The sequence below is a fragment of the Aythya marila genome (assembly GCF_965140915.1).
Source record: "Aythya marila genome assembly, chromosome: 5".
In the NCBI taxonomy this organism is placed as follows: domain Eukaryota; kingdom Metazoa; phylum Chordata; class Aves; order Anseriformes; family Anatidae; genus Aythya; species Aythya marila.
The window spans coordinates 11,849,343-11,862,122 of NC_139046.1; positions in this window are offsets into that span (position 1 = coordinate 11,849,343).

Here is a 12,780-nt window from a genome sequence, read left to right on the forward strand (position 1 = left end):
ACAAATCTTAAGAACATGCTTCCACTTCTAGTACAGAGCCAGAGTATTTCATTATAACATTCACAAAACATTTGAAGAGCGATTCAATTAGGCTGGTATTGAGCTGGTGGAGGGAGAGAGCAGGACTTAGGAAATTCTTGCTATTCCTTCTGTTAAAATTAGAAGTGACTGGCATATTTTCAGGCCATATACCAGACTGTGTCTTTGTTAGGTGTCCAAGTGCCTAAAGTTATTCTGATACAAAAACAGTAAAAGCAAGAGAAGAATCCAACCTTAAAGGGAGAAATGGACCAAAGACAGTACTGAAATCATTATCAAAATTTATTATTTATTTATTTATAAAACTTTATTTATTTTATTATAAAGCTTAGTTTTGAAAAAAAAAATAGATAAAACAATATTATTTGCAAGTGAGATGAAATTTCTGTAAGGTTGATGATTTTGTAAGAACATTTGATGTTGCCTCAAAATATTGATGATGAAATATGTTATTTACTTAAACTAAACTTTATTTTTTGTTCCCACTCTCCTCCTGTCCCCCTTCAAACTGGCCTACAATATTTAAGTCCAATAAAATTCTGCATTTCATTTCCATCCTGTCCATTGCCCCATAAAGATAACACGCTGTTTCCCCTTTCTGTCATATTAATCAAGTGATTTGCTACAACATGATTGCCTCTGCTGCAGTGCAGTTTTGACCTACTGTTCAGCATTGTCTTTTTCTATGTTCTTCATACAAATTAGAGGATTTTTTTTTTTCCTTTGGCAATATACTGATTTACTTCTGAGCCATGTGGCACAATATGGGAGTCACATGGATGGAGATCTGTCCTGTGGAATCTGGGCACTAGGTCCCAGAACTTCAAGCCAACAAAGTAATTTGCTAAACAAATCAAAGTTTAAATGAATGTAAATGTACAAGACCCTAAAAAAAAAAAAAAAAAAAAAAAAAAAAAAAAAAAGTTAAAGGTGAATGTTTCCAAATTAAGTATAGTATTATTTATTATTTTCATCTCAGCTTTTCCAATAAAGGTTGAGACAGTTTTCGATGGAGCAGAACCTCCTACTCTTGCTTAGTTCCAATTTGGATACATCTATTCCTGGAAAAATAAATGAATAGAATATAGTTTTCTGGGTGCCTTTTCCCTGATTTAGTTCTAGAGGACTTAGAGCAAGCACAGGAGTGTGTCAGTAGATGGCAACATGATAAAACAGCCTCTTGGTCTGCTCAAACTGCCATATATGTGATGGTCTATTTTGCACTGAGTCCCAGAACATCTCAGGTCTGTGGTAATGTTCAGCTTTCTTCACATTGCTGGTGTTATGTGTGGCACACACTACAGCCCCAGATAGGTCCACATAATAGAAAATTTCTGTTGCAGAGTTAGAGTTCTGATCCCACCTGCATACCTTTGCTGCATCTATTTCCTTTGAATGAAAGTTTTTTGAGGTAACAAGTAGTAGTACAAGGGAAAGTACCAACAAGCTATACCCCAAGACAAGAAGGAAAAGTCTGTGTGCCAAGCCTGTGTTTCCTGTGGTTTCTCAACAGGAGGGGAAAATAATCTCCCACAGACCACCCCAAATCATCAAAACAGTATGAACTGTACTTGCTATGCCAAGAACCAGGCATCAAAGCTCAAGTGCTTACATATTCTATTAAGTGGTTTAATATTAGAGCAGGAAGACCAGGAAAACTGCAACCTTTTGGTTCCCTGAGGTCTCCTAAAGAAGGCCATGAGGGACAAAACACTGTATTTTTTTCTGTTCTTCTCTACAGTATTAAACCACTTAATAGAATATGTAAGCTCTTGAGCTTTGATGCCTGGTTTTTGGCATGCCAGAGGCTTTGTTACATGTTTTTACAGTAATTGAAAGAAATATCCATCTGTAGCAATTTCATTTTTTAGCAAGCTGAACAGATTCTTGGGAGGTAGGAGCTGCAAACATATGAAACAGAATAAAATAGTTTCTATCAAGCTGAATTCTTTTAGTGTTGCTTTTGAGGAAACAATCCCAGAGGGTTGTAGGAGAGTCCTGGAATCAGTGCTGGCACATCCACAGTCTTGGGTCAAATAATGCTACATGCAGACAACCCTTGGGATGCTTACAAGCCTATCATATCACACTAGCAGATAAGGCTGAGGTTATGCCACCAGACTCTATGTATAAGACAATAGCCCTTACTATCCAGCTATGATTTTTTTCCCGATTGGTGATTTTTTTAACCAAATCTGATTCCCCTTGTACAGATCTTCCCATTTTCTTACCCTTCACTCTTCATAAGCTTTTGGAACAGTGATTTGCCTCCTGCTCCATTTCCGTGAATTGTGTTGCAACAGGATCCTGATCTTGGTTGCATGGTATAGGTAATGCTACATTACAATCACACAGCAATATCTGGAGAACGGCTACTCAGAGATCAAGTAATAATGGCAAAGTGGCAAATGTTACAAGCAGAGGTAACCTGATGTCTTTGAGGAACAGGATAACAGTAAAATGGAACCAAGAAAGAACCTACAGAAATTTGTAAAGCCAGAACCTTGTACATTTGGCAATGTGCTGAACAGGGAAAATTTCTTTGAAAAGTGGAGAATCAAGTTTCCACAGTGAGGTTTGTTATGGCCTTTGAGAGCTCAGAATTTTTACAGCTTCAGCAGATGGACTTCGCCCAGGTAATATGTTATTTTTTTGGAACGTAAGATGTGTGGTTAGCAGCACCCCCACTAACATCTTTCATTTCTGAAGCTGGCACTGTTGTGAGGGTTGGCAGCCACTTGCCTACGATGCGTGCTCACAGCACTGTGACATCCCGATGCACAAAATCTCACCAGTCTGGAGCACTCCACGAACACTAGTTCCAATCTAAAGGCACAAAACTCAAAAAAGTAAGGTTTATGCACCATCTTACCTTTCTGTTGAAAAGCAGTATAGATTTATTTGCTACAGTTTGTCCTACTCTTTTCCCATCTGGAATGTGTAGCTGCAGAGAATTACAGTGAGATTTCTTCTGTCAGTAGAGCAAGCTTGGTTTTGCATTGAGCTGCACTCTCCGGGTAGTCGAGGACCTTAGGGCAAAGAAAGGTGCTGTAAGGCCACTTTATTTATGAAATACATGAGACTTGAATTCCTGTTATGAACATCAAAAGCCTTTGACTTTACAGCTGTCTCTAGAGAGCAGAACCAGAGAATCTTTAATAGGCAGAGATGATCCCAGGAATGAAATGTCGATTCAGAGCATGTTGTTCTGCACAGCTCCTCATGCTTTATTTTTTATTGCTATATCAAAATGCTGGCATGTTTCACAGATCTGACATCAAGCCTGCAATAGTCAATGCCACCAGAGAAATTGCGCTGTTGTTTATTCTTGCAGTGCAAAGCAGGACCATGCCCACAACAGCCAGAACTTGAAGATGGGTGTATCTAGACTATTTCCCTATAGCTTGCACCCCCACAAAGGCAAAAGACTTTAATCTGAAAAAGTCATGTTTTTAATGATGTCCAACTTTTAGACATAAAGAAATCTAGACAGATTAAAGGCATTTATAAACCAAGATGCCTTTGCTATCTGTCTCTTTTTTTTTGGAACAACCTTGTTTCCAGGCTTAGTTTCCATCAGTTCAACCTCTGCACAGACTCCTTTGGTCTCTTCTGATTGTTTCTTTTACTCACCATGAAGGTCTGGCTGCTGACTATGCACTGCCTCCTTGGCACTCTCACAGTCTGTTTGCAGGGCAATTTCCTGGCTACTTGCTGTGACTATCCCTGCCTGCCTCTTGACCATACCCTTTTGTCCCCGAGACTCTGCCTTTGCACTGCCCTCTGGGGAAGGCGTCTCTCCTCGAACACCTGAAGGTCGTTCCTGACCCAGTGCTTCTCTTCACAGGACATAACAGAAATGGAGAAGAAACAAATTAATCATTTCATGTCACAGGTGGCTTATAGAAGTGTCAGCAATGACTAAAAAAGATTTGAGAATAGCTGTAAATGTTCTAGAAAAAAAAAATATAAAAAAAGAAAACATTATCTTTGATTAAAAAAAGAAAAAAAAAATAATGATGGAGGTCAATTAACTGCAGCTAAAAATGGAGATAGCTTAGAGATAAACACCAGCTGTTTTTTAAATCCTCTGAAGCAGTGCATGAGGTGAATTTCAGGTATTTAAGAGGACATATGCAATGTTCTTGGAAGATGCACTACCATAAAGAAATATTAGAGGAAGAAGGGTTGTTGCTGAGCAGGGTAAGTCATTATTAATGTTTGCAATGGATGCCCAGATAGCAGGCATAAGAAGAGTGCGATGGTTTGGCCTTAAAAAGCCTCTAGACACCAACCTTTTCACGTAGCGAAATGTAAAATGTCCAGTTTCTGGGTTTTGCATTAGTAGGGGGGAAGTGAATAGAGAAAGCTGACAGCTGCCAGATGGCACAAATAGCTCCACATTACCAAGTAAATTTCTAGTCTAAGTTTATGACAGAAGATTTGCAGTTTTGCAGGAGCTCAGCCTTCAGAAGTTACACCTAGAATTTCCTATTGCAAGAACTGGGGTGATTGAACAAGGTTTCCTCTGGAATATTCCTTATTATTGGGGTTTCTGGCCATCGGCTGTAAATCAATCACTTGTTTTATTGCATCCAGAAAGCCATAATATTACTGTCTAGTCCCTTCTTACAGCTCCTCCATGCCTTCTCATAGCCCCGCTTCAGAAAGTGTTGGTGTTGCTCAGAATTTAAGGTCTGCCAATCCTTTACTTTACACACTGGCCTGAATTCCTGAGATCACCTACAGCAGCCCTGGAGAGTAGGATGCTGGTCTGCAGGTACTGTGGAATAGAAATTAATAGGGTTTCAGGAAAGGACATGGGTTGTTTTTCGTTTCTATCTTGCTGTCAGTTTAGGTGCTTTCCATTTAGACAGATTCAGGAGACAAATAGGAATACTTAAGCCGAGACCTTAACAAACTACACATTTATATTCTTACCTTCCATTAGTCTTAAATGAAGGATAAGAGAGTCAAGACTGGAGAGAGTGAAGACTTTGGTGACCATCTATGGGTGAAGAACCACTAAGTGTAAAGGGGAGGGTAGCTTTTCCTCATACCTCTTCCTTTCTGCCTGTTTCTGCCTGTACTTCTAAATATGTAGTAACCCAGAGGAGAAAAAAATATGTTCCTGTAAGACAGAATTTTTCCTGCAGAACAAGACAGTAGTAAATAGACCGTATATACTGTTTGGTAGTAATGTGGAACCAGAAACTGCCCTTCAATGAGGACAAACTGATATGGGGATTCTTGAAATAAAGTCTGTAGTCTGTAGACTTGCACAAGATCTCATTTTTGCTCTTGCTAAGATTGTTCTGCTTGTTCACCAGATACGTACCAATGGAAAGAGGCTCAGCTCTGAGTCTGTTTTGAAGTTTCAGCAATACAGACATGGAAATCTGTTTCATGTCATCAGTATTAGGCACTGAATTTGTATGTCTGCAATTACTGCCAAGAGTTCTTGTCCGAACTCTGTTGTGATTCTGATGTTCAATAAATGTCAGTGAAATCAGATAACCACCCATTCCCTAAATAATGTGTCTTCTCCCTCTGTCCAGAGAATGAACATATTGCTAAATAGTTTTAAATAGAATGAGAGATGGGGAGTGCTGAAACATCCACTTTTTCTTCAAGTTCTTCTTATGAAGTTGTATATTATTATATATAATTTTCGTTCATTTTGTTCATGTATGCTTTTTGAATACAATTCCCAGTATGTTCTTGCCCCTTTCTCCAAATGCACCAGGCAGTCAAGCCTGAAGTTACAGCAAATGAAAATTTATAGCTTTTTAGAAGGCAAAGCAAGTTATTCTGTGGGAACAATGCCAATCTGAGACTTTTTGCAAATGAAAAAAAGAACTAGAGAAATCACTTTCTTTGGATCGGTGACCCGTGTTTTCAGGTAGATTCAGTGTAACTGGTATGTGTGCATATATATACACATGCTGCTATTATTTATAGAATGGTGCACAATCCATTAGAGGCTGCTTTGTGAAAGAACAGACTTTGAAAACTGTGAAGATGCTTTTAGGAAGCATCCAGATGCTTGGATACTCAGCCAAATCTCTGGACTACAAGAGCAGGATAGAGATCAACGAAAAGCAGTTTGTGTTTTTAATTTTCTTCTGCTGTATCTCTTGCTCTTGGCACCAAAATAAAACATAGCGACCAAAGAAAACCAAAAGCCAATCTGAGTTCAAAGAAAGGTTTGGTACAGTTTGTGGATGTCCAAACTGGCATCCTCTCCCTACAGGTGGTGAATGCAACTGGTGTCTTTCATGACCTTTTCTGTAACACCAGTAAAAAGGTTTGCAAGATCTGGTCCAAAAAGAATGAGAGTAATTGATATTCCACTCTCATCTGAATGAATGCAATATCAATACTGACTTTCCTTTGTTTTTATCATCACTACAAACTTTCTCTGTTAGTAAAATAAATTTATTTTTGTATGTAATTTTAAAGATTTGTTGTAGCAGAAAGCAAACACTAACATAGAACTCTATCCTATGTCCTAGAGGAGCTGAAATGAATGAGTTCTCAGACTAAAGAATGAGGCAGAACTGAGTTCTGACTGTGCAACCTTCATACAAACGTGGAGACATGCAATAGTATTCCTACTTCACGTGCATCAATTTACAATTCATAACCATGACATATTTTCATATAGGCACTGTATCCAAGTTCACCTCCATTTTTTTCTTCCCTAGCAGACCTCCCAGTCATCTGCAAAACTGTTAAGCACTGGAGAGTTCTTTTTCTTCAAGAGTGCTCTCTTCCACTAGTGTTTGCTGTTTCCACACAATGAGGAATACACTTACCTCCCAGCTTGCACCATTTAAGTCTTATCACGTAGGTAAAGGCAGTCTACTGGCAGTCAAAACAGATATGTCTTACTTTGCATTTTTCATGATACCAGTACCTGTGAACAGATTTCTTCACAGATTTTCAGATTTAATTACTACTGGCTTGGTTTACTTTAAATGATGAAGTTGTGAAAAAAAAAGAAGGGAGGGGAATTTAAAAGCAAACATGAGAAAGAACAGGTTTTATTTTATTTATTTATTTATTTATTTATTTATTTTTCCTGGTCTTTCTCTCTGGTTCACCCTGCTTTGGCTCAGTAGGACAGTTTTTAGAGTAGGATTTTTGTGAAAGCCCTATGACTCAGGATCCCTAGGTATGCAGGTCTGTGTAAAACCACAGTACCAGGTGGCATGGGGGACTGCTGGTGCTGGCTACATATTCTCTGGAAGCAGAACTAGCACAGCGACATCATTGTGTTGCTGCCCTGACCTAAGCAAGGGAAGGAGTTCACAGCCTCAGAGGACGTGTTGGGCAATCACAGCTATGCTGCTCTCACCATCCAGTAAAGTGCTTGCTCTATGTGCTTCTGAGCATGCAGGTTAATGTTCAGCTTGATGCTAATGGGTGGATTATTTTATTTCATTTTATTTTTTTTACTGTACGCTGAGTCTACAGAGCTCCAGCACTACGTAGGATTTAACACATACAGTGAGGCATTAGAACAAAGGGCCGTGCCCAGAAAAGTAATGAATGCATGGCTGTCATAACATGCCAGTTAAAGTAACCTCCCTGCCCCTATGAAACCTTCTCCTTCTTCAGCCTCCTCAGCACATATGCTTTACCAGCTCAAACTCACTCCTGCATTGGTAAATACATATATAATCAGCTACCATTTGACTGTTTTATGCTAACAAAGTCTATACTCCTGCTGGAAAACATAACGCCATTTCGTTTGGTTTGGTAAGTTTGAAGAGGGTTTACTCAGCTGCAAGCAATACTTCTGGTTGTTGTGACTGTATTTTACCATCTGACCACAGACACAAAACTAGTACACAAAGGGGAAAAACAGGAATTATACTTCTGAAATTTCAAATCTTCACTTTGGAACAAATATCTTTCAACAGTCAAGAAGTGCTGACTAAAGAAGCAGCTTAAAGGCAGTAGATCAAGAGTGATCAAGCTTGATTTTTTTCCACAGAGGACAGACAGTAAGTAGTTCGCTTACAACTGCATGGAGTGAACAAAGCCCATGGAAGAGTATGTCCCAAGGCTGAGGACCTAGTAATAATCTAGGGGTCTGGCTGCAGAAAATAGAGCCAGAGTTCTGGACCCCAGCAAAGCAGCAGTCCTTTAACTTTAAGGAAAATAATACTTACCTGTCACAGGAGCACCAAAAGAATGAGGTAACAGTAATTAATAGAAGAGCTTATTCCATAAGTATTTAAATGCTACTCATTAAAAAGAAACTCGGACCAGAATTTGGAATGAGAGTCAAAACTATTGCACACTAATGTGGGATTTACATAAATCAGTCACAAGTTTAGACCAGAAATAAATCCATTTGGTACAAATGAAAAAAAGTATTTACATCTGTGTTTTTCACGGGAAAACACAATTCAAAGCCTAAACCCGTCATATCATCCAGCATTTGCACTGATATTGGTGATATACTCTTCTGAAATACTTGCACCAAAGGAAAACCTTCATCTCCCCACCACTGTCAAGTCTCAGTGACAATGATGCTCTGGACTTAGATGCTCTGGAGAGGACCTGGTATAATAAAATACAGTAAGCCTAACTTGCCATTAATGCTGTTTTAAAGAAAAGTTGGTACTCTATTTTTTTATATTTTAAACAAATCAGTTACACATTTCAACATTAATGAAAGAGTGTAATTCGCTGCTTCTCATGTTCCTTTGTATCTAAATGCAGCACTACAAGTAGAAATTGATTCCCAGAGTACACTTGTTAAAAACGAACAAGCAAACAAAACTCTGACCATTCTGGAAGAAGGAATGAACTGCAGGATTCTTAATTTCAGCTGAACCTTTCAAGCCACACCAATAGATCTGTGCCAAGGCAAAAAAAGTTTGCCATATGTGTGATGCATGCTGCTTTGTTGAGGCACTAATCTTACAATCCCAGAAATCACACCATATTCTCACTAAACTTTGAGAAAAATGAAGTCATGTCAAATGAGAATGCAACCCTAAGGCCCTCTATAGCTCCAGTTTCAGTTCTAATTTCAGACTAGGATCTTTATCCTGAAATCTTTACCCAGACACAGACACACACATAAAAAGATAAAAAAAAAAAAAAAAAACAAATAAAATAAAAATTTGAATTACACTGCACGTGTACTTTCTTCCTACTTGCCCTTTTCTTGAGGAACGATTTCAGACATGCTTTGAATAAACAATAACTTCACTCTAACAGTTCTAAAATGCCCATCTCTGCCACTGGAAGGAATTCAGAGCAAGAACCTGAGGTCCGTCACACTCCAAGCATAGAGACTTATACACTTCTTCAGGATAACAGATCACTGTGGCCAGCTGCATCCTGTAATGGTGTGCAACTGTTAGTTCACAGCAAAATCAAAGCATTGTGAGTTCACTGAAACTCAAAGACAAAACAAGTCAAATTAATTTTTTATTTGTGTCAGGATGGGCAGCTTCATACAGTTTGTAACCAGGGCCAGTTAAGGCACAATAACTTGTTATCTATGAGAGAATAAATTTTAGCCAGAAGCTCTGAGGCTTTGGAAGGGTTGATCTCTGGCCCGCAGGAAGTGTACTACTTTTAAAAGGCTTGACTTTTATCTGGATCAGTTATTTCCAATAAATCTGGCATTTTCTCCCCTCACACTTGCTTTAACTATTGCGTTAATATCTAGAAATTCATGGCACCCCAATAAAACTCATGTCAAAAGGTCATGAAATTCGTCTGAGCAACCTTCAGAATAGTACTGCTAAGCTTCAACGTGAGTGTCAGATTATTACTTTTAAAATAAAAAGCAGAAGAGACGATCTATTCTCATCCTTGGAAACCAAGTTGTTTTTTTGCTGAGACTTAAAACAACATTAGCTTGAGCCAGACACTGAGCATGGGAAACCTGAGCATAGATGATTTGCATCAGGCATTGCTATTGCAACCCCAGCACGGGCTCCTAGAAAGAGGATTGTCAGACAAGTTTAAATACAGTATAATTGCAACCCAGGCAATATAAATAATAGTGAATAAGGCTTTCTGGATATATGGACAGAAATACTGCCTTTTTTTTAATTGTTGTTGTTGTACTGAATTTATGTTATTAATGGCTTCAGTGCTCAAACCCCAGAGTTTCCACTTATCCCACAGCTGAAATAATCCTTCCCTGAAGATGAAGACAGACATGCACATAATAATCACTACCTGAGCTTTCACAAATACCTGTGTGAAGAACAACTATTACCATTCTATTTGCAGTTTCTATATACCACATGGCAAGTGCACCATCTAGTCACAGCATTGCTCACTGCCACAGCCATGGCTTGCTAAAACACCTTACAAACATTCTAGCACATACTATCCATGTTTCAAACTGATCCTTTATACCTAGACAAAATGTGGAGATTTGGAGGCAACGAGAGACAGCTCTTGCACATAATCTGTTGGGTTCACCGTAGCTTTATGGCAAATGTGATTCTGTAGAGGAAACATGAATGTTGGTTGGGCAGAGCTTTGTGGGCAGCATTAGCTGGAAATTTTTCAGTGGAAACTAGCTCAGTTGCAAACTCAGCACTGCCCACAAGAGACAGAACATATGTAAGTGTTTATTACATGACTCCATCTGAAGACCTAGTTAGGCTGATAGTTTAAAGCTCCAACATTTGTACCACAGGATTTAATAACATTTTGTCCTTTTCTATATCAAATTATTCCAAAGACTGGAGGGAAAAATGAACAGCAAGGAATCCTTTTAAGTTACAATTGGCTTTTTGAAAGAATTACATCACAGTCCTACTCAGTGGACCAATGCTTTTTTTGCTTAACTATAGGCATCATCATGCTACAGACTGCCTACCAACACCCCAAGCACTTAGGTGCATCTTTGCTGAACTAACATGAACTTCCATCAACCTCATTTCAACCTCTTCACTTCTTACCTCTCTTTAAATTTCGAGATGAACTGTGGACACTCACCAGCAATGGGATGGACAATTTCCCCTCATCTCATCGTGGTCACACATACCCTACTACATGTAAGCAATTGTATAGAGTATCACAGATCTAAGCTGCACATATGGGGGAAGGGGGTGGGGAGCAGAAGAGAAGAAAAAAGACTGAATTCCCAGCTTCTTCTAGCTATGCCACCTACTTAGATTTCCTCCCCTGCCTCAAGCTAGTCGCGCCTGCTAGAGTGACAAGGCCTTTGAGGTCCATTGTTTCCAGGTTAACTGGGTGGCCTTCATTCCTCTTCTATCCTGGGGCTCTGTGGAGACTGTCCCACCACAGTGTCTTACTTCACATCCTCAAAGCAAATGCTTGGACTCACCATTCCATTGTCTCTTTAAACTAGGCTATTTCTCCTTTTTCTTCTCCCTTTTTGCATCTTCACAAAATAGGACACATGAAGTCCTTTCCTAAAGTTGTTTCTTGATTATGGATGAGTTGATCTGGGACATGTTCTTCCCTAGCCAAGTGCTCTACCACTGCTCCATTTGCTTTCTGATCAATTAAGCTCTATTGATGCTTAATATACATGGGCATGTTACTGGTTTCAGTGACAGATCAATTTGAGACACTAGTATGTATAGCAAAAAACAAGCCCCCTTACTCCTAATATAATACTGCTGCAAAGGCATCAGTAGATGTGATGACCCTGGATCTCCCTCCTTAGAATCTGGAGGAAGCTACTGGAAAGCCATGCATGTCACATTTCTTAATCTTGGAACTTGGCCAATAGAGCTAACCATCTCTAACCTTTCTTGTTGGCTTCTCTGGAGAAAAAAGAGACTTAGAACCAGGAGATAACCTCAGATTTTCACACCCCTTTTCACTGATGGACACCTGTGTGTGCATGTGTATGTGTGTGTGTGTTTGAAGGTCATGACTTAGGATAGAAAAAATGAAAATGTCTAGCAAAGATCAATGTAGAAGCTGGGTAGGAATGAGCAAAATATCAAAAGGACAAAGAATTCTGCTACTGATATTCAAAAAGAAGAAAACATCCCTGGGTAATGGTTATGGTCTCATTGAAAGTGTTAGACAACCCAAGGAGAGAGCATGAAGTGTGGGTACTCTCTCTTCTTCAGATGAGTGCTCACAGGGCCTGCAGACACCTGTGGAGAGCAAAACTGATCAGGCTACAGCTTCTCCCCCCTAGGTCCCTCAACTTCTCACATGTTCTATACTAAAGCACAAATTAAGGTCTTCTCTGACAAGCTCATCTCCTGAATAGTATAGCAACTCTACAGTTGTCTAAAGAGAAACTCTTCCAGACAGGGCTCAACATCAGACTTGGTTCCCTTATGGGTCTCTCTCACCACTAAGCCCACACGCAATTGCCTGGAAGCCAGAGATGAAAGCTTCAGGAATCTTTGTTCTTCCTCAGCAAGGAGCCACCACTAATTCTTTCTCAGACTCAAAACTACAGGGATTGCTCCAACACTCCCTGCAAACAGACTGCCTCTTATATCTCTCAGCAATCCAGGTTCCCAACCATCAGATCAGTCAGATCTCCTCAGTCCTCCAAATCCCATTATTTAGGAAGAAAACCAGGCACAGGTGAGAGTTGAGACTCAAATCCCTTAAAAGCTTGCACTTGCCCCATGATAAGATGCAGGACTGTTGAAACAATTCCAGTAATTTAAACACTGGAAGGTAGAATGGAATGAGTCCAAAGAACTCCATATATATCCAGCCTGTCAAAATATTAACCATTCCTTGCTGGAAATA